Here is a 20272-nt window from a genome sequence, read left to right as displayed (position 1 = left end):
ATATCTGATTATGGAAACTCACTGGAAAACACTGCCTGCTTACTCATTGTAACATAAATCAAACATCCAAACATGATTTTTAATACAAGCTTGAGATCAAAGGACAAAGTGGCTATGTTCTTCAGAATACAGCAAAGAATCCTTATTTTAATGTATTTGAATAGGGCAGGTGGCACCAGCAAATTACATTACAGTCCCTGGGTAATGCAGCAAGGAAAATAAGCAATAAAATACACCTCATTCAAGCTCACAGCTACAGCAAATAGTTGGGTTTGGTTTAAAAATCTCTGTCCCTGTCAGTGTACTGTCATTAAAGACAAAACTTTCTTGGGACTTGCTCACATCTTACAACCTTTTCTTTTCAAGTAAGGATCCTACAAAGCTGTATCTTAGCTAAATCTTATTTAAAGATTTATTAGCAAGGCTTTCAGGTAGTAAGTAGATCACAGGTAGTGGTTTCTTATGGGCCCTCCAGTTTGTTTTGCATGTGAATTTTGGCATGTAGGGCTCCATGAGACTTTGGAATAATTCCAATGGGATATATGATCCACAACAGCAATGGTCAGAGAAAGCGCACCACCTGCACTCCCAGAAATTTGGAATCCACAAGAGTGACCAGATTTCAGAGAAGGAGACAAGAAGGCAATGCATCCACCAGGTCAAAAATTGCCTGAGTTGTTGGTCTTGACAGCATGCAAGTAGGAAATCTGGGGGAAGGACAGAAGCTAGGGTGGTGTCTGCAGAGACATAAACTTACCTTGGTTTGGGATCATTATAGGAAAGGAAATTATGTTCAATTTGTTGTAGGAAGAGTTCTGCTGGGAGACTGAAATAAAGACTAAATTATATCTGATCATTGCTTTTCCCAGAACTCAAAATTCTTCATGCATTGGAGAGACAATGGGTCCAAATAACTGCTGGAAATTACTGTTGTTTGTGGAAGGGAGAAGAGGGGAGGATAGGAAGGCATGTCAGTTTCATAACATCTCTATAGCTTTTACTGGAGATATCAATGTATGTTTCTTTATTCCTGATCTAAAACTCATCCACATATGCAAGATGTGCTATAAAAGACTGAGCCATTAAAAAAGATAAATAAATAAATAAAAGGCTTTGAAACTGCACTTGATAAACATGAACTAAATCCAGAAAAATTTAACTTGACTCAGAGCCAAAACACTCCTTGTCTTTGGATTTGGCTCCTAATTAAAGATCAAAATTAAACAGATGCTACAAATGTCAGTTAAACACATTTTTCAATCTGGTTTTTTTATAGTTTTTAGCTCTTTATACATGGACAGACTTCTGCTTTCAAATAATTACTAGTCTTTTTAATTTTATTTTTATTTTTTAAGTGAAGGAATTTTGTTTCTCCCATGGAGCATGACTCAGTGTATACACAATTAGTATGCCCTCACAAGATTCTTTTGCATGTCATTTTCCAGCATTGAATAATTTCTTTTTTTTTTAATCATATGTGCCCATTAGAGCCATCATTTGTAAGTATTTCCACGATGGCTAGTGCAAATTACTTCTATCTCTACTGCTCATTTGCTTGCTGCTGTGTTATAAATATGAATTATAGAGTTAGACCCTGTTATAGTTGCTCTGAAGACTCATTGTAAGATGAGAACCTGAAGAAATTATACATAAGAGACTTCAAACTTTTCATTCACTTTTCACTTCTTGTTCTATTTGTTTCCAGTTTTCTTGAACTAAGCAGTATGACCTGAGAAGTCTGGTCTATGTGTACTTGTTATGTGTGTCTTGTGAGGAAGATTTGCCAGAGTTTTCTAAAGATTTAGCACAACAAAACCTTAAAAAATATATACAAATTGCTCTTTTTATTTCTGGGGCTTGTTTTGTAGCAAAACTCTTGCAGAGTGCCAATCAGGGCCCGTGTTTGATCTTTCTATTTTTCTGAAGGCACAGTTTTCTTCTTTGGTAGAATGGTTTGAAAGGTTTCCCGGTCAAAATGTTTACAGTCTGGCAGCTGGTTGTGTGAAGACACAGCTGAATTTGGTGGTGAATTTTGTGCATGGTCGGTAGTGCTACAGGGAGGGGAGGAGAGGCCTCACCTCCTTCCTTCCACCCCTCCTGTGGGTAAGAAGCACCACAGTCACACAGCAATCCACCACACCGCCTTGTCGCGCTGGGCAGAATGGGCCTGGAACCTCACATTATTATTCACAACTTGTGTATTCACAGCTGGAATAGCTGTGGATTTGTAAAACATCAACAAATTTCACCACAAGCCTTTCTGACAACCCTGGAGCACCCGTGAGTTCAGCTGTTCCAGGTGTTGGTGGCGCACCCACGGCCGCTCCGGCTCTGCCACAGCCTAGGCTGGCGCTGGCACTGCGCTCCCAGAGCGCTCCCAGGCATGGCTCCAATCCTTCCCAACGGGAAGGACGGCCTTATTGCTCCCTGTAAAACCTCCTGCCCATGGCTGGGCTCCTTGCCTGTGTCTGCTGGCAGCTGCTGATGTTTCCGTGTCAGCCATTGTCTCACTGTAGTCTTTGTAGGCCACTCTGAAACACACAAGGAGATTTTCCACCTTAAAAAAAAAAAAAAAAGAAGAAAAAGAAAAAAAGTGTTTCCATTAGGAAGAGGGGAATGAACAAAGGCTGTGGAGAATTGAATGAATATCCAACAAATATTGTTCGAAGCTTATCTTCAAATGAGCAAATCAGCTCCAAAGTGCTTAATAAATGGCCTTATCAATAAAACTCAGAAGCTACAATTTCTTTTTACAATGTGGATATATTTTGGGTTTTATTGAAAAGCTTTTACTGATAACTAAATCATAGTAATCAGTTACTTATTTTTAAGAAACACATCACATTTACAGATTGGTAAAAACTGTTTGAAGCTTTATTTAGTTGGTTCATTGTTAGACAAGGGCAATGGAAAAAAAGATCAGAGTTGAAAATGTGAGAGTGACTTCACACTCGGAGAGAATTCCTTGACTTTTCAAGAGTACCTATTGTTGTTTTAAATTACTAGCACAGGATATCTGAAGACTGTCATGTTCAGATAGGAATTCAGAGACTTAGGTACTTTTCTAGGTTTCATTGGAGTCTACCTAAGATCAAATTTGACCATTAATTTTTTAGGGTCCTGCAAGACTCAGGGGAGTATTTCTGTTTAAGAAAACTTAAACAAAATTAACTAGTCTGTGCTCTTGATCAGAGAAATACGTGGTCTTCCTGTGGTCTTCCTCTGTGTGATGGAGAAGTTCTAGTTTCTCCATGCATTGGAACAGAAACTTGTAATTTTATGATGAGAACTACCAGGCCTGAGGTGTAATGGGTTCTTACTTCTTCTTTAAGGGATTTTGCATTTAATGATGGTGGAGCAATCATTTTCCTTATTCCCAAGAATTCTGCAGATTTTTTCCAAGGGACAAGGTCATACCCGAAATGTTAGTTTATTATTTAAGATGCCTTAAACTTCTCAGGTGGCAGTGACAGTGTAAAAGCAATTAGTGCATTAAAAGATGGGATTGAGTTTTCATATTTTTTAAATCTCATTTTTTTATGGGTAATTTTCTACTACCATGGGAGGTAGTAGAATTCTTTTGTTATTCTTCTGTCTCCCTGGGCAGAGGGGAGAAGAATAAGACACATACATCTTGTCTGATACAGCCTTTGAAAAGAGCCATCAAACACTGGCAACATGTGCCCTCTGTGAGACATATATTCCTTGAAACTGAAGCAAAATGGGAATGATACTTGCCCAAACACTTATCTAGGAAAGAGCTTTTTGCTCTGTTGGACAGAGAAACTTTGCCACTGAAGTGAAGAGTTAGAAGTTCCCATATTAATGTGCATGACTTCTCTTTCCATTTGTGACCAAATGTATTCATTTTTATTACTAGTAGTAGCAGCAGTATTATATTCTTATTTGTGCAGGACAAGTTTACAAAAATATTGTGCTGTTCATTTCATTCTGGGCAGTGATCATCAAGTTCTTGTTGAGGGAACCATCAAATAGTCTTCACTGATTATACTGAATGTATTGGTTCCTTACTGCTGAACATACATACCAAGCGTCTTCTCTGTCAATATTTGGTATCAGCGGGAAGCACTTCTGCTTAAAAAAGAAAAAGAAAGAAAAGTTTTATTCTAGTTTTGCTGTATTTTATCTTTGATATTGGGATACCCAGATTGATTGGATCATCTCAGATCATCTAACAGGGAAAGGGGACCTATTTATTTATTTTAAATTGGTCATTTATTTCCTTTTCTTTTCTCTTCTCCAGATTTATGTTCTGACCACCCTCAGCTAAAGGTGTTGGATGGTTTAGCTTAAGTTCTCTGAGGAATTTTTTATATCAGTTTTTGTATCAAAGACAATGCCAGAGAATTTAAGTCACTTTTATTTCAAAGACTTTTAACCTAGCTAAAATATTACAGTAGGCATATGAAAACACATGGCATTTGTGTGTTTCTCCCTCCCCTCCACCATCCCCAGGTAATATTTCTGTCATACTGATATAAATGAAGACACACTGTAAACATACAAAGGTATATTTTTTGCACCATTATCTTGCAATGCACTTTAACACATGGGTTTAGCAGAGATAAATGGGAGCAGACTAGCTGGGTGGTGCTCGTGTTTCTGCCATGAGCAGAGTCCTTCTGAGCAGGTCACACCCTGCCTGGCACCCAGCTCAGCTCGGGGCTGCAGCCCCTTCCCCACCACAGCTCTGAGGGCTGCAGCAGCCCAAGCCCAGGGCAAAGCCCAAGCGCAGTGCAGAGCCCAAGCCCAGGGCAAAGCCCAAGCCCAAGGCAAAGACAAAGACCAAATCCAGGGCAAAGCCCAACCCAGGGCAAAGCCCACCCCAGGGCAAAGCCCTCTCCAGGCTCAGCCAACATCCATTACCGACTGTGCACAGCTGCAGCACTGCAGCTCTTAAGACAATGTCTGGGAGAAGATTCTCATTTTTCTCAATGAATTACTGAGCCGTTCTGTTCCGTCCATTTAGAAGATGAGGATTAAGGGGAACATCATACCACAGGTATTATCAGACAAAAACAATGGATATTAAGCCATTATTTGTGCATTAGCTAGTTTTCCCCAGGTAGGCTTTATCATTTCCAGACATTTTGTTTTGTGTTGTTCTTCTTTTTTTGCCTAATCACCTCTAAAATTATGAACACTCCAAGAATAAAGCATCCTGAATAGTAAAGCAGCTTGAAATATTCATAACTAAGAATGCAACTGGTAATGCTCATAAACAAAGTTGTTTGGAGACCCCTTTATTAATTTTTAATTTATTTTCAGTCAATTCCTTATTACTTCCAAATTCCTGTAGGGGATTCTGTTAATTAGTCATGTGTAAAATATTCATTAAAAACAGCTTCCTATTTTCTTCTTTTATTGCAAATTTACATTTCTAATCTTATAACCAAAATAAATGCCATTGGGTAGAGAAACCACATTAATTTTGATCAAACCCTTGAAATAGAAACCCAGAGAACAAAAGATATGGCAATAAAATCATAGTTGCATTGTGCTTTCAACTCACTAGAAACAGGTATGCCTATTTTAAACTATTGTCTTCTTCAGATATAAAGAACAGATATTTTAGATTATTTTAGGAATTCTTGTTAGGGGAGAAAAAAGAACAACAAGCAAATGTGAAATCACAGTCTCCCACTGGCACTTTCTATGGGCACTTACCCTTCTGAATTTGATAAAGCTACTGTTTTTGAAATCTGGTCCCAAAATGGAGGCAAAATGTTTCCCAACAAATTGAAGTTTTTCTTCAACCTCACTTTTTATCTAATGATTAAATAGAGGAAATGTGTTCTTGTGATTTAGTTGGATCTCAGAGGTCTGAATTCAATTTTTCTTCTGATATATTGTCACTTCTTGGCAACTGCATCCCTCTGGACCTCAATTCTCTCCGTGTAAACCCTGACTCATATTTCTGTCCCTGTGAGTTCTTAGGTCTTATACTCAACTTTAAATATGTGATGGGGCCAGTGGGAAGGTTTGATTACTGTTAGTAGTGAAAATTGAACTTGTGCACAAATGGGACAGAATCTTTGTGCTCTCTATTCCAATGGAGAGGAAAAGGAGAAGTTCTTCTTTAAACTGTATCAAGATATGTGAACACCACTGTGTTTGGACCTCAATCTTGCAATACTGTGTTTATATTATTGCATTCACATTGTGGTATGCTATGCTATAAGTCCCTTCTGTGAAAGTAGGGCTAAACCAATATTTCTTCTTTTTCCCATCTACTTTGGTCTCTGTCAGCATAAGCATGGAGGAACAATTCCAACAAACCTGTAAGCATCAATAAATGTTATGTGTGCAGACCAGAAGCCAAGCGCACAACCTGGCATAAATCTCCATAAAATCAGGGATGATTATTTCTTCTCAATGGGACACATCTCCCACTGATATAAGGCATATGGTTAATTTGCTAAAGTAAAGCAAACTTGGTTTCTTTGTCTTTTTTTGTCAGGATGGCTGACACCCCCCCCAAAATGTTATTATTTTCGTTCATTTTCCCAGAGAATAGACACTAAAAAAGCAGGGGAAATACTCTGGAAATAGTACCTACTGTTAAGAAGAAAATTCTGTGAAATAAATAATGGCAAAATATTGTCCAAAGTCACCGTCATGACTCTTTTATCTCCTTTTACACTAAATACAGAGAGGCTGATCCAGTTCCTGCCAGGAAGAGGAGCCAGGAAAAAGTAAAAACACATCCTGTTAGAGGTATGGGAACACAAAATTTGGTATGTAGAAAGGAAAAGTCAAGAAAACATTGAACAACAAAGACTGTTATTCCAATCCCAGCAGATCTGGCCTGGAACTGGAGTGACTGATTTCTGAATGAACATACTTAGGCAAATCAGCGCAGCTTTGCTACTGCCAGCATTTCTGGGTTTGAAATCCTTCTTCCCCCACCAAACCAATCCAGTTGTAAGAAAGTAGGGCTGGTACAGAGCATTCATAGGGTGATCCGTTCTCTTATGAGCTGAGCATCCCAAACACCAGAATATTGACCAGCATGGAAATAGTATGACAAAGAGGCCAGAGGCTGTTCCCTACCTTGGGAGAAGCAGCTGAGGCTCAGAGCAGAAGTAAAAATGTCAGGGCTGTTGAATGTTCCCCCTATCCAAGTGCAAATTAATTATTTCAATCTCCAAAGTAATGTACTTTGCTCTTCTCGAAATCCCAGCCTAGGCATTAAAGTGGAGGACAAAGAACAGGGCTATGTGCAATGGTGCTGCTGGCAGGGAAAGTAGAGCCTTTGTAAGACTGTTGTGGAGATGGAGGCTCAATGGCATCTTGACTAGGGAAATCTGCATTTCATGCTAAATTTCCATTTCAGGAACCAGTTTTCCCTTTGTGATGTCATTTACAAAAAATCCACTGGACATAAAATGCATATCTTGTGGTATTCTAAATGTAATTTAGGCCATTTAGAATTGCTTTGAAGCTTGTCTCTGAATTGGGAGCGCTGCTGACCTGAACTCTCCACACAGTACCACACACAGCTTGTCACACTCCTGGAAGTGGTGAGAAACTGCAAGTGCTTCTGCTTGGTGGTCCTTTGTACTCAGCTCGAGCTGAATACACATTACTATGCAATAAGCATAGCTTATGTCCCCCTGTATTCATCCCAGGAGAAAATTGCCTTTTCAGTGGCCATTTTATGTGTATTCTTCCCCTTCTTTACTCACTACTTTTCCCCATCACTATATTTGTAATAATTTTCTAAGTAACACTTAAAAATTGTTTTATAAATTGTGGCTTGCTATCTCTTCCATTCCTTGACATAAGAGCTCATAACTGCTGCTCCATCAATACCCAGCGTCTCCCTCAGATGCTTTTAATGTATATAACACTAACTCTAGGAAAATATTTATTGCTGCTCCCAATTCCAACAATAGATCTGGCCAAGACTAAATTAATCACTGCCTTAAAATCACTAGAGATTATGTAGTACAGCACTGGCTGAGCTGAACCATGACTCAGCCTGATAATACTCTATCTGAAAACTAATCACCACCCACCATATCATCATCTTGAGCCAGCAATTCATCTCCATTATCTCAGTGGCTCTTCTGATTGCAACTAGATCAAAACATCTTGCTGCAGTCCTGATTAATTTTACCTCATCCCTTTTTGCCCAGTTCAGTATGTGGAAAAAGTCGATCGGTGATGTTAGCCTGAGTTCAGCAAACGCAAGCTGACTCTGCTGAGATGCTTTCCACTCCATCAGTTCTCATAAATTAATTCCTCTGTGATCCTTTCAGGTTCTTCACCTGGAACAAAAGCCAGGTTAAAAGTTTATATGTCCTGGTCACTCATTCTTTCCTCTCTGTTTAAATTCAAGCACTACATTTTGTTTAATATTTGGGTGGTGGAGACTGATCTGCAAAATTAGTCAGATGCCACCTGCTAGTTCCTTGTCTGCTAGTTCCTTGTCCCCAAACAGCAAAACCCTTCAGATCTTGAAGTATTCTTTGTTAACTTAAGTACATGTTTACATTCCCTCCACTGAAGATCAGTTTAACATCTTCCCTTTGGTTTTTTGGATTTTGTATCCAATACATTTTTGCTACTGATTAATTCCTACTGTAAGTAGGAAGAAAAGTGTTTACACAGTAGTTTTGCCATGCCTAAGTCCTTGGTGATTTTTTCTCCTTCTCTGTTATTCAAATGCTATACTTAGTCTTTTGTTTTTCTTTCTTCTGGATATTTTTGAAAATTCTGTTCTTTTTTCTTTAATATTACAGCACAGAAGTTGATAATATTTTGAAGAACTTCCTCCTTCAGTTCTTGACTGCTAGCAGGTATTTTAGATGTTGTAGGGGCATTTTTAATCAAGCTCTCTCTCTTAAGAAGCCTTATGCAAATCTCTTCTGTACTTAATATGCTTTTGTTCTGAAGAAGGTTTTTAATGTTCCAGTTAAAATTCTGCAAATACAAAACCCACAACACAGAAATGTTAAATAATAAAAAGTGTGACTTTGCATCACAGCAAGAGTTTTAACAAGGGACTTCCATAGGTCCTGAAGAAATAATTAAGGAGCCATGGAATATGTTATTCCTATGGCAAAGTAGCAAAGTACAGCTCTTTGGAGATATTTTGTAGGTATTTGCACAGAAACTGAGACAAGTTTCAATTAGGCTCACATTTTGATTCCTTTGCCCTTTTAATCTGCTCAGCCAGTACAGTGACAAGTAGGGTTGAGGGTAAGAATGTCTGCTTCAGCTCTCTGTTTGGGGTTTGGTGGTGATTTTCCAGTTTTTCCATTTCCCAATGTTTTCTGTGTATTGTTGTTTTCTTTTACCTACCTCTTTACTCTTGATTTCATACTAGTGTGCTAGGACGATAATTGCGCTGGGAATTTTATACAAAACACATGCAAATTTTTTTCAATGATATTGTGCATATGCTGTAGGCTATAATTGTTTTGGAAGATTGCACTGAATTAGAAAGAGTACTTCGATTCAAAATGAGACAATATTGTGCCCTCTAGGACTCTCAAGATGTATATTTAGATCCTGCCTTGACAAAGACTTTGTACATAACCTTGGCACGTCCCCTCATCTCTCTGTTCTTCATGTTTCCAGCTACCCAGCCAAGACAGAAATACTCCTCATCTCTCATCTCTTTTGGGTAGACTGTAGCGTGCTTTGGTGTTTTGCACAATTTTTTCCCCAGAACAATCACTTCGATTTTAGTGGGATATCTTTGATACATGGAAACTCTGCCAAAGGCAATTTTTTTTTTTTTTTTTCTAGCACTGGACCTCATTAGATGCTTAAGAGGTTTATAAAGCTTTAGCCAAAATAATTTTAGTGCAATATGACATATGTTGCCTCCAAGAAAACATTACATAAATTTGCAACTAGTATATCCTGATTAAAAGCTGTAATTGAATGATGTTACGCTGTGAAAGGAAAACTATCCAATAATTTTCTTATGAAAAGGCATAAATTTGGATCCTTTCCTTTAGCTCATGAGATCACTGTCCAGTTGTTTTCTTTCACAAGTGTATATCCCTGTTATGAGAAGGCATGTTATTTCTATCCAAAGTGCTTAATATAACATATTGTAAATACTTTCCCAAAAGAATCAATCTTCAGCCTTAAAGGTTATTTCACTTTAGTGTGCAATATAGCACAATTTCTGCTGTTTGATCCGTTTGAGCCAGGGAGTAGCTAAGATTATACATGGTTTATACTGCATGGATTTTTAATGTTTCACACATTAGCTTTTAAAAATTGCCTTCATATTCCCTATATTGATTTTTGTGGCTCCCAACATACAGCACCCGCTGAGTGGCTTTGCCAAACTCTCCTGATGAAAAGATGATATAGGAATCCTCAGCAGGGGCAAAGACAATCATAGATTAAAAAATCCAGCATCCAGTTGACCATTTTTCTTAAGCCTCATTGTAAGATTTCTTCTCTTTTTTTTCTTCTTTTTATGATGGCATGCACAGTATAACTGCCTAAGGGCATGCTTATTATAGACTGTATTTTAAAGCTGATTAAAAATAAATTCTCCATGCCTGTCTGAAACTTATTCCACAGAGAATCTTGTTTCATATCGGACGAGTAAAAGGATCTGTTGCTTATGTTCACCTTTTACCTCAGCCCACATTTAAAAACTCATATCAAATTTCCATTACACTTCGTTTATTATCCAGCCTTTCTACTTTCATCAGAGGAAGCATTATAATGACTGTGACTTTGAAAACTTTTATAATTAATGTGTGCATGTGTACATATATATTTATATATTATTATATTTTATTTATACTCCATATAAAAATTAGGCTATCAAGTCTGACAGAATGATCTTGGTACCATAATAAACAGACCTCTCTTCACAATCATTCTGCAGCACACAGGACTTGGCACACTGTCAGATGGCAGGATGAAGAGGTAAAGAGCAGAATCTGCAAATTCTGGCTGTGCACATGGGAATAGGTTCTGGGCTTTCCAAGAACTGGTGGAGAAAATGAAACTTGGCAGGATCCATTCGGAAATTCATTTCATCTGTTTTCATTTTGCACTGTCTGTCATCTAGTTTTTGATCACTAAATGAAAAAGAAAAATGAAGTTCTGGCATATGCATTCTATAAATTTCAATTTAGCTATCAGGTGTCACACCTGCCACAATTTTGCTTTTTGCTGCATTTCAGACAACAGACATAATCATTTGTTTGTGTTACCAATGTTGGTTCAGGAAAGTTTATTTATGGTGGTGTTTCAGTAAATCTGCTCATTTCCAACCATTCCTGCATAAACCTACCACTTGAAATACAGGCAGTTATGTCAGCCTGTATAGGAAACACATTGTACAGTGTTAATTAAAGGGCTCTATTTGTGATATCTGCTCCTCCACTGAAATACCCTGAACCCTGAAACTGGCTGCTAGGGCATCTTGACCAAAGCCACACTCTGCAGGTCTCAGGCCCAGCTCCTCTGCATGGGAGGAGAGGTTTGCACACCCTGTGTCTGCTCTGCTGCACCCTGCAAGGACAGGTGACAGCCCTGCTTGCTGCCCTCCACCTCCCCAGGTGATTTCTCTTCCCTGACCCCTCAGGGTTTGTTTGGGTCAGGTCATTGATGGGCTCTTGGGAGTGTAGCCGTTCCAAATTTCTCTTGCTGCTGCCGCTCTGGCCATGAAACCTTGGCTGGAGCCTCTCCACATCCCCAGCCCCAGGTGCCACAGCCCCACCTCGGCTTTGGGCTTTGCTGCTGTGCTGCTGCCACACCCAGCCCACGCCCATCCAGCCCAATGCACCCTGCCAAGTCACTCCCTTCTCACTGAACACCTCCCGACCGCAGCGCTCGTACCGCACAAGGAGCACTCTGTGCAGGGTGTATTTATGTTGTTATTAGCCAGCAGGATTAAAAGCAGCAAGTTATCTCTCCATGAGCTGTCAAATATATTTATGCTGGAACCTCTTCCCCAGTTGTGTTTATTTTTTTTCCATAGAAAAGCATAAAAAGTAAAGTTGAAAAATTCATAAATAATCTCCTTGCCGAGTATAAGGAGAAAGTAGGGGTAGGTCAAATTTGTTGGAAAACACTGATTGGGTGGTGGCAATGAATTTTTCCTTGGCTCCATTCCAATTTTTCTGAATTATTTGGGTCAAGAAGAGATTGATGGAAATTTAATAAAAACTGAAATAGAATTCAGAGTGCTTTGCTCTGATTCAATATCTTGATATTCCAGTATTCCAAATTGAAAGGATTTTTCTACTTGAAGGTCTTTTTTCTTTACTATTTTAATTTTTAAACTGCTATCTTATGTTTTCAGGTAGTTCATGCTTTCTCATTCTTTCTCAGGTGGTTTGGAACTGGTTCAGACTTTTTGGAATTGCTGGAAAATCAGAAAAGGTTCATGTGGTTCTACACAGAGTAGAAATATAAGCCTATTGGATTAATTTTTTTATTTCCTCTTTTCATATTCTCTTCTTTAAAGACTAAATATTAGAGCCACAATGTGAGACCACGTATGCAATGCAAAGGGCAAGAACTATCTATTAAATACTATTGCAGTAATAAAACACAAGACATATATAGCAGTCTCACTAATGAAACAGCATGATACTATGTGCCATGCTGTATATATGGGTACTGTTATTTTAGATCATAGGATCATGAAGTCTTTTTTATTTTTTAAAGTTTGGGGGCAGGATGGAAAAGCAGCAGAAGCATTCTAGTTTGGCTTTAATTTATACCATAATTTTTAATGGCATTTAATTTTAGGATTTTATCCTTGCCCTTGGGTAGGTAAGGAATTCACAGACTCTCAATTAATTACAGTAATTTTAAAAAGTTCTGATATAATTTCTGATAAATGTTGGTCCAGGATTTGAGAAAAATATAATCCACATTGAGGGAATAAGACAGAGGATTCATAGGGTGACAGTGAACATCTGTAGAGTGACTTACTCGATATATAATTTTGAAACTAACCTACTTGAGTTATAATGAGAAAGCAGCTGTGGGGGAAGTTGTCACATTAAGCATTAAGCTTGAGCATACTGATAAGCAGAGGGGCTGATACCCTCCTCACACATACACCCATGCACTCTGTCATACTTATCTAAAAGGGAGCACATCTCTCACTGCAGGATTCATAAATTTGTTAGCTTAGAGCAGAAATTTGGAAAAATGGCGATGAAATTTAAACAGCAATTTGCCGGACTTCATTTTTTTCCCCTTATTCTGTCTCTTTGATTTTACAGCCTGTGTTTGTTACAATTTATTGTAATTTCTTTCATGGAGCAATGGCAAACCTGTACCTGTGCCTGGTGCTCAGTGACTGTCAGGCTCACTCCTGCTGCTGCAGAGCTCTGCAGTTCAGCTGTGCCAGCAGAGCCAGCCCCACTGACAGGCACGCTCCTGCTCACCTTGTGACTCACACTCTGCTGTGTGCCTTCATAGGAAATCTGCTTAAGTGTAAAAATATACAGTGTTTTATACCTGCATCTCTATGCAGGCTGGAGCACCTTATAGCTATTAATAAAACTGTTGGGAGTCAAGCACATCAGAATGTCTATCTCTGGCTTTTTTAGAAACTGACAGATTTAATCAATTAAATTCCAATGCTCTATTCATAGCTCGGGTTTTTTATGGTACAAAGATTTGCATTCCAATTAGTGCTTGCAAAAAAGTTTTCATGTTAACCTGATCAGTAGTATTTGCCCCTCCTTGGTGTCTGTCTTATTCCATTGAGACTGCAGCGATGTGTCAGGAAGAGCATCTCTGTTACCTTCTGATTGAACACAACTCTCTTAGGGTTCCTTTGAAATCTTGAGGGCTTGTCACTTGAGGCATTATTTTTTTAAGCATGAACAAATCTTGTCAGCCTAAGCTGAGAAATCAGCTGTATTTTATCAGCACTTTGCGATCAAACTTCATGTTCAGTATTCAGCACTGGGTGCTATGTGTAAGACAAAACTAGAGGTTACATTATGATTTAGGAAGACCACCTCTGGTGACAGGGGGATCAGTTTATTACTGTTTCCAGAATACTTTTACAAAAAAGAAAAAAAACCAACTCAGATACTTTTGCTAGTGTGCTATATAAAGTGTTTAATATCTTTCAACACTTGCTTATTTATATAGGCATATTATGTTGAATTAAGTACAGCTTCTTTGACTTAAAGTGCCTTGAATACACACACAACTTTTTAAAGAGAATTAATTGGCATCATAGGTCTTTTGTAATTAATCCTCCTTAAGGCTGAGGTAATGCTGCTTTGCAGCAGGTCTATCACTTACCCAATTACTCACTGATTGCTGTGCACTCTAGTCTTCCATCTGGACATCTGTAGAGCTCTGGGACTCAAATAGCTGCATGCTCAGTCCCATCTGGAAGGGTGTCACAAAAGCAAATGTCTACAAGATGTTGTTGGAATAAATAAAATTGAGATGGTAATTTCTGCTCCTATTCCCTGTGCCAAGTCAAAGAAAAAAATATTCTCTGGTAGTGACTGAAGACAAGAGAGGACCAAGGCTCAGTCAGTGCTCCCAATACCTTCTTGGAAAACAGAGAGCACTTTGGCAAGATGTTCTATCACTGCATACTTCCAGTGTGCTTACCAACATGCTGGAAACTTTCTTAAAAATTTTTGAAGCCAAACAGGAACCCAAGAAAAGGTGAAAAATTCCCATAATGAGAGGAAAACAACCTTTCTACATAAATGCTGAGATCTTACCAGGAGGAGTCTTTTAACAGTGCTCATAAACTATATGACCTTGCAGACGATGAGAGCTCTTCATGCAAATCATTTCTGTGCACTTCATTTCTGTGTATGTGTTGTGGATTTTGTAAAAGTCAGGGCTGGAATTTCACTCCCGAGACTGAACGGTGCATCTCTGCTATAGTACAGGCAGAGAGCAATGGATCTGAAATGCTGCATTGATGGGCTAATGTTCAAAGCAGGAACAATTCTTAAGAAATTTTAATAATTTTAAAACCTTCTTTATACTGTGGGTGCAAGATATGTGGGAGTGGGTGTGATAAAGGACAGCTCATGGCAAAACAGACAGTCTGTTTTAGCATGCTCATTTCAAGACAGGCTTTATTTTGTGAATTGTCCAGGTCTTCTTCCATTTCTGAGGCAGTCATTTCTCACCCTGGGGCAGCACAGTATGATACAGACCTAGCCAAATGTCCTTAATGTCTGTAGGGGACATCCATAATACCCTGTACATTCCCCACTTGTTGCTGCTGCCTTTCAAGCTTTTACTTCTTCAGTATTTAAGGCATGAAGGGTATTAAATTATAGGGAGAAAAAGGTTTTCATATGGATATTCTGTACCTTCAAATGAGCACCAAAAATCTTAGTAGGATCGTCACCTTCTCTGGTATAAAATTCTTCAGCAGCGCTTTTCCTCCCAGGAATTCCTCCTACCAGACATTGACAGCTTGCCAAGGAAAGCAGCAATGTTGCACTTTCTGAAGGCACTTGCAGAGAGAGGCCTTCAAAGAAAAACAAAACAAACAAGAAAAAGCAAATTGGAAAAAAAAAAAAAACACACAAAATCAAAAGCACCAAAAACACAACAAACCACACACTGCTTTTTTACTTTATCCTCCAGATTTCTTTCTTCTGAAATCATAATGTTGCTCCTCCAAAGCTACATGGGTAAATCCATCTGACTGCATGAGTGCCAATGCAAGGCATTATCCTGTTTATTTGAAAGACTGCTGGAAGTGAGCAGTGCGTCTTCCAGGCTGCTCTCATGGCAGTTTAGAAATGGAGCTGGCAAAACACAGCTGAGTTATGGGAAAAGCATCGTGGCAGTTTAACACAGCCAGTCTCAGGCCTACTGCCAGTTGTGGGAGGCATCTCATAAAGCACGGTGAGAAAAATCACAAAGCTGACATGCAAAAGTTTGCACTGGGTTCCTTGCCAAAATTGCCAACTATGAAGTAAAAAACTCAGAATCTGTAAATGAAATGGTTAACAGGAATTTCTGTAAATCAGCTCTAGGTAGTGGAGTGGAAGCTCCTTCTTCCATTTAACATAATCTTGGACCAACTGCTTTGCTTCATTCTGAAATTCCCACGTAGAAAAATCTTATATGCTAAAAAAATAACAAGATAGCTTAAAGTTTAGAAGGCATTATTTTTATGTAGAGTAGCTTAAGTCAGTTTCTTTTGGCCTTTCATACCTAACATCAGAGGGAAGAATAATAAAAAAATTGTTATTTCATCCAGTATCTTGAGCACACAGATAAATACATATTTTAAAGAAATGCTTAAAACATTTTTTCTGGTAATTTAGACCAGTGTGAGAACCCTGAGAAAAGAATAAATTACAAGCATGTATAATAACCACATGTCGATTAAAAACCATGCAATAGCCAAGCATGAAGGAGGGAGTTAAAGGATTATATGTGGAAGAAATAACTCTAAAATTTGTAATATTTTATGTTTAAGTCCCACCATTGTAATTGTTTTTAGTGGTGTTTTTATACGCTGTTGAGTAATAGTTTGTCCAAACCCTGGCTTTTATAGAAGGAACTGCTTGCACAGAGATTGTGCTGACAATAACTTGTAATAGAGCTGTGGTCACTTAATTAAACAATTTGGAAGCTTAATTTAGGTGACATTTAAAATTGAAATTTCAAGTATGTTATTCAGTCATGTTCTCTCTTGCTATTGTTCAGTAAAATACTGTATTCAAGGAAATCCATGAAATTACAATTCAAAGACTGCGATAAGAATGGATTATTTTTGTACCATTTTTAGCTCTCATTACAATTTTTGTTGCAAGACTAAGTCTTCAGATTGAATATAAAGTATATCAAGCTTTAAATTCGGTGATAAGTCATTGTTAGGACAGAGAATTTTGTGATAACACAGGCAGTAGATTAATCCACTCTGATGACAGCCCTGCAAGTCTATGAGGAACAGAACACAGAGCAAGATTTATCCCTTGCATTGACAAGGACGGTGAGGGGAATGGGAAATGGAACAAAATTAGTCCATTTGCATGACAGCCTAAAACTATAATCATATGGTTCCACTCAAATCCTACAATAATGGAACATAAAGAAAAAAGCATGAATAAGGCACATCATTTAAAACTATATTGTACTCATCAACCTTTCCAGTGTCTGTAGAAAACATAATCAGAGAGGAAAAATTAATTTCACCCTGCTAAATTGCACTGTAAATACAGAGGAGATACAACAGAATTGTTCAAACAAACATATTCATGTGGCTTTCTTAGGTTTGGATAAACTCAATCTTCTCTGTATTCACTAAGATGAGACTATCAGACTAAATCCCCAGCTTGCATAAAGCAGCATAGTTCCCTTGACTTCAGTAAACTCAGAATCTCAAAATCTCCAAGGAAACTCTCTTCTTGATAGGGAGGTTCAAAAATATTGAAATAAAAGATAATTCAAGATACCTAGAGGAGAGTTTTTAAAAATTAAGATTGACAAACAGTGTGAAATATAGAATAGCAAATGTATATGTTCATCTTCTGCATCCCTGTAGTTCCCTGAAACACACTAGAATTTCTCACAAGCATCCATTTGTGCACCCAGATGTTTCTAGGATCATGTCAATGAGGCTATAGGGAAGGGCTTTGTGATCTGAAATCCAGCATATCATCCCTTGAATTAATTAAAGCAACTTTGATGACTGTAAGAGTTATAACATATCTACCATATAATGCATATACTATAAATCTGTAGTTGGTTTATTCTTTAAGTAATTAAGCTGCAAACTAAGGCATAGGCACCAAGTAAATATGATGTCATTATTGGAAAGCTCTTAAATGCTTTGTCCAAAGGTCAAAGTAAGAATTACATTAATTTAGTCATGAACCTTTGCACTTTTTCATCTAAACAATGGAATATCATTTTAATTTCCTTTCTTTTTCCACTTTAAATACAGGCATTTCTGTGAAGGAAGTTGCATATGACTATCTGCACGTCTCCTTTCCTGCAATCTTATGAAAAAAGCTGTATCATATGGTATAATCAGCACTCACTGGGCCACATAAATACGGCAGCAGTGTGTTTTGAAAATGTTTTAAATATTTAATCTGAAAATATCTGATTTAGTAAGTGAAGACTTCAGTGTACTAGTGAAAGCAGTTCATGAACAGACTTATTGTATGCCAGTTCTTTTAAAGAACGAGTCCTATAGCTATGCATGAGCAAAATTTCCACTAAATTTAGTTTGCAGGCAGGAGTTTCTTCAGGAAATGCCTGCCACACCTGAGTGTTCACAGGCAGGATTACCTACAACTGAGGCAAGCACATATTTCTTGCTGCTTTGTAAGTTCTGCAAACCATTCTGTCCTGTTTTTGTCATTATACTAATGCATGGAGCAGACCTTAAAACAATTTTGGCTAATCACCCAAAAGGCCAAATGGTCCAGCATGAGTATGTATGTGTGTGTGACATTGTGTTCATGTGGGGCTAAATGTGGAGCACAGATTTGAATTTACTGAAGCAGCTGAAGGGGTCCTTTTCCTTATATGCACACTTAACAGAGTATTGATACCATTTAAAAAAAAATAAGGATTAAAGTATGGGGGCAATCAAACTGCTCACCAGCCACCTCCATTCAACCTCTTCTTGCCATTTGGAAGACAAATCAATTTAGTCACTCGGCTGCAATGATGTTTCTCATGCACAGTGTCACAGTATTGCAGATTGCCTGCCTCATTCACAAGCCCTGCTTCTCTTCCTCTCTTTTCAGCATCTTCATGGATTCCAAAGACAACCTTCATCTAGGTTAGTGCTGCTGTGCAACTCATAACACAACTGCTAACAGACTGGATGGGTTCTTCACTGCTATTATAAAAACAGCTCATTCTTTTATGCTCTTCATTTATGACACATCTCATTACGTTGTTTCGGAAATGCACAGGGCTATGTTTAAAAAGAAGCTGTGCTTGGTGTAACCACGCAGTGCAACCTCTCCTGTAGGGGTGAGGGATGGTGAAGGTGGCTTGCTCCTGGGGATGGTGAAGGTGGCCAGGGACCCACGAGGTGCAGTGTCCTGCCCAAAGCTTGGTCTGGGTGCAGCTGCAGAGCAGGGCCAGGGCCAGGGCCAGCAGCCTGTGAATGGCTCAGCTGACCATGACCAGGCAGTACGAACACTGGCAGGGAGCCCATGATGCCAGACAGGCCTGGACCAGAGTGCCAGGATGCATGGAACAGCCAATCCATAAGCCAGACCAGCTGGAAATATGGTCAGGAGCCCATGCAGATGGCAGCAGAAGGCTGCAGGTCTCTGCTTGGCGTTGGGTGAATGCAGGTGCAGATGTTGAATGGATGCGTCAGAAATGCAGTTCTCTCCTCACTTGCCTTGTGTCAGATTGCCTCTGCATGAGAAAGTCCTTTCAAATATACTCAAATATACTCTTCTGGGATTCTGTTCCCTTTCTAGAGATCTCTATTCAAAATGTGAATTTTGTCTAAAAACATGCAGGTGGACATTTTTGAGGGGATTATTTGTACACAGGAATAAAATGTGAATCCTCTGCATGCACTTACACAAGTAAATCTTTAGCACTCAGTTGTTTGCAGAAAGTGAACAAGGGCTGGTCACGAATGCTGTGAAAATGGAATTTGCTTTTAACTTTAAATGAATATTCATGAATAATTTCCTCTGCTATTTGCTCACCACTCATATTTAATGATATGGGAAATGGAATGAATAACAAGGTGCTGAAATTTGCTGACAATACACAATTATTTAAGTTAATATAAACCAAGGAGCAAAGTAAGGAATTTCAGGAGGAGCTAATAAAACCTGAGTGACTAACAAGATACCAGATGAAGCTCACTGCAGACAGGTACAAGATAATGAACACTGTAAGAAATCATTTAAACTTCTTGTGCCTATTGATGGGGTGTGAATTAGCCTTCACCTCTGGGTTAGGATGGATGTACTATCCAGCAGCAGAGAGGAAGGAAAAGTGCGGTAAGCCAGGGGGGAGGGTAAATCCAGAGCAGAAATATCTCTTCAGTCCTACTCCAGCCATGAACAGGGCTAAAGTAAGATAGAAATAGTGACCCCTAGACCCATAAGAAGGAGTCCAAGCTGGGAAACAATAATTACTATATTTATTTATTTATTTATTTATTTATTTATTTATTTATTTATAATTAATGTCTCATTTGGGGAATAAAATTACATTAATTTAAGATAAAAGGCAACTCTGAAAGTACAGAGTGCATGTGAGAAGGTGTCTGAAGGATGCAAGTTAAATTTGCAAGTTTACATTC

The sequence above is a fragment of the Zonotrichia albicollis genome, chromosome 8 (assembly GCF_047830755.1).
Source record: "Zonotrichia albicollis isolate bZonAlb1 chromosome 8, bZonAlb1.hap1, whole genome shotgun sequence".
Lineage (NCBI taxonomy): Eukaryota > Metazoa > Chordata > Aves > Passeriformes > Passerellidae > Zonotrichia > Zonotrichia albicollis.
This window is presented reverse-complemented; position numbering follows the sequence as displayed.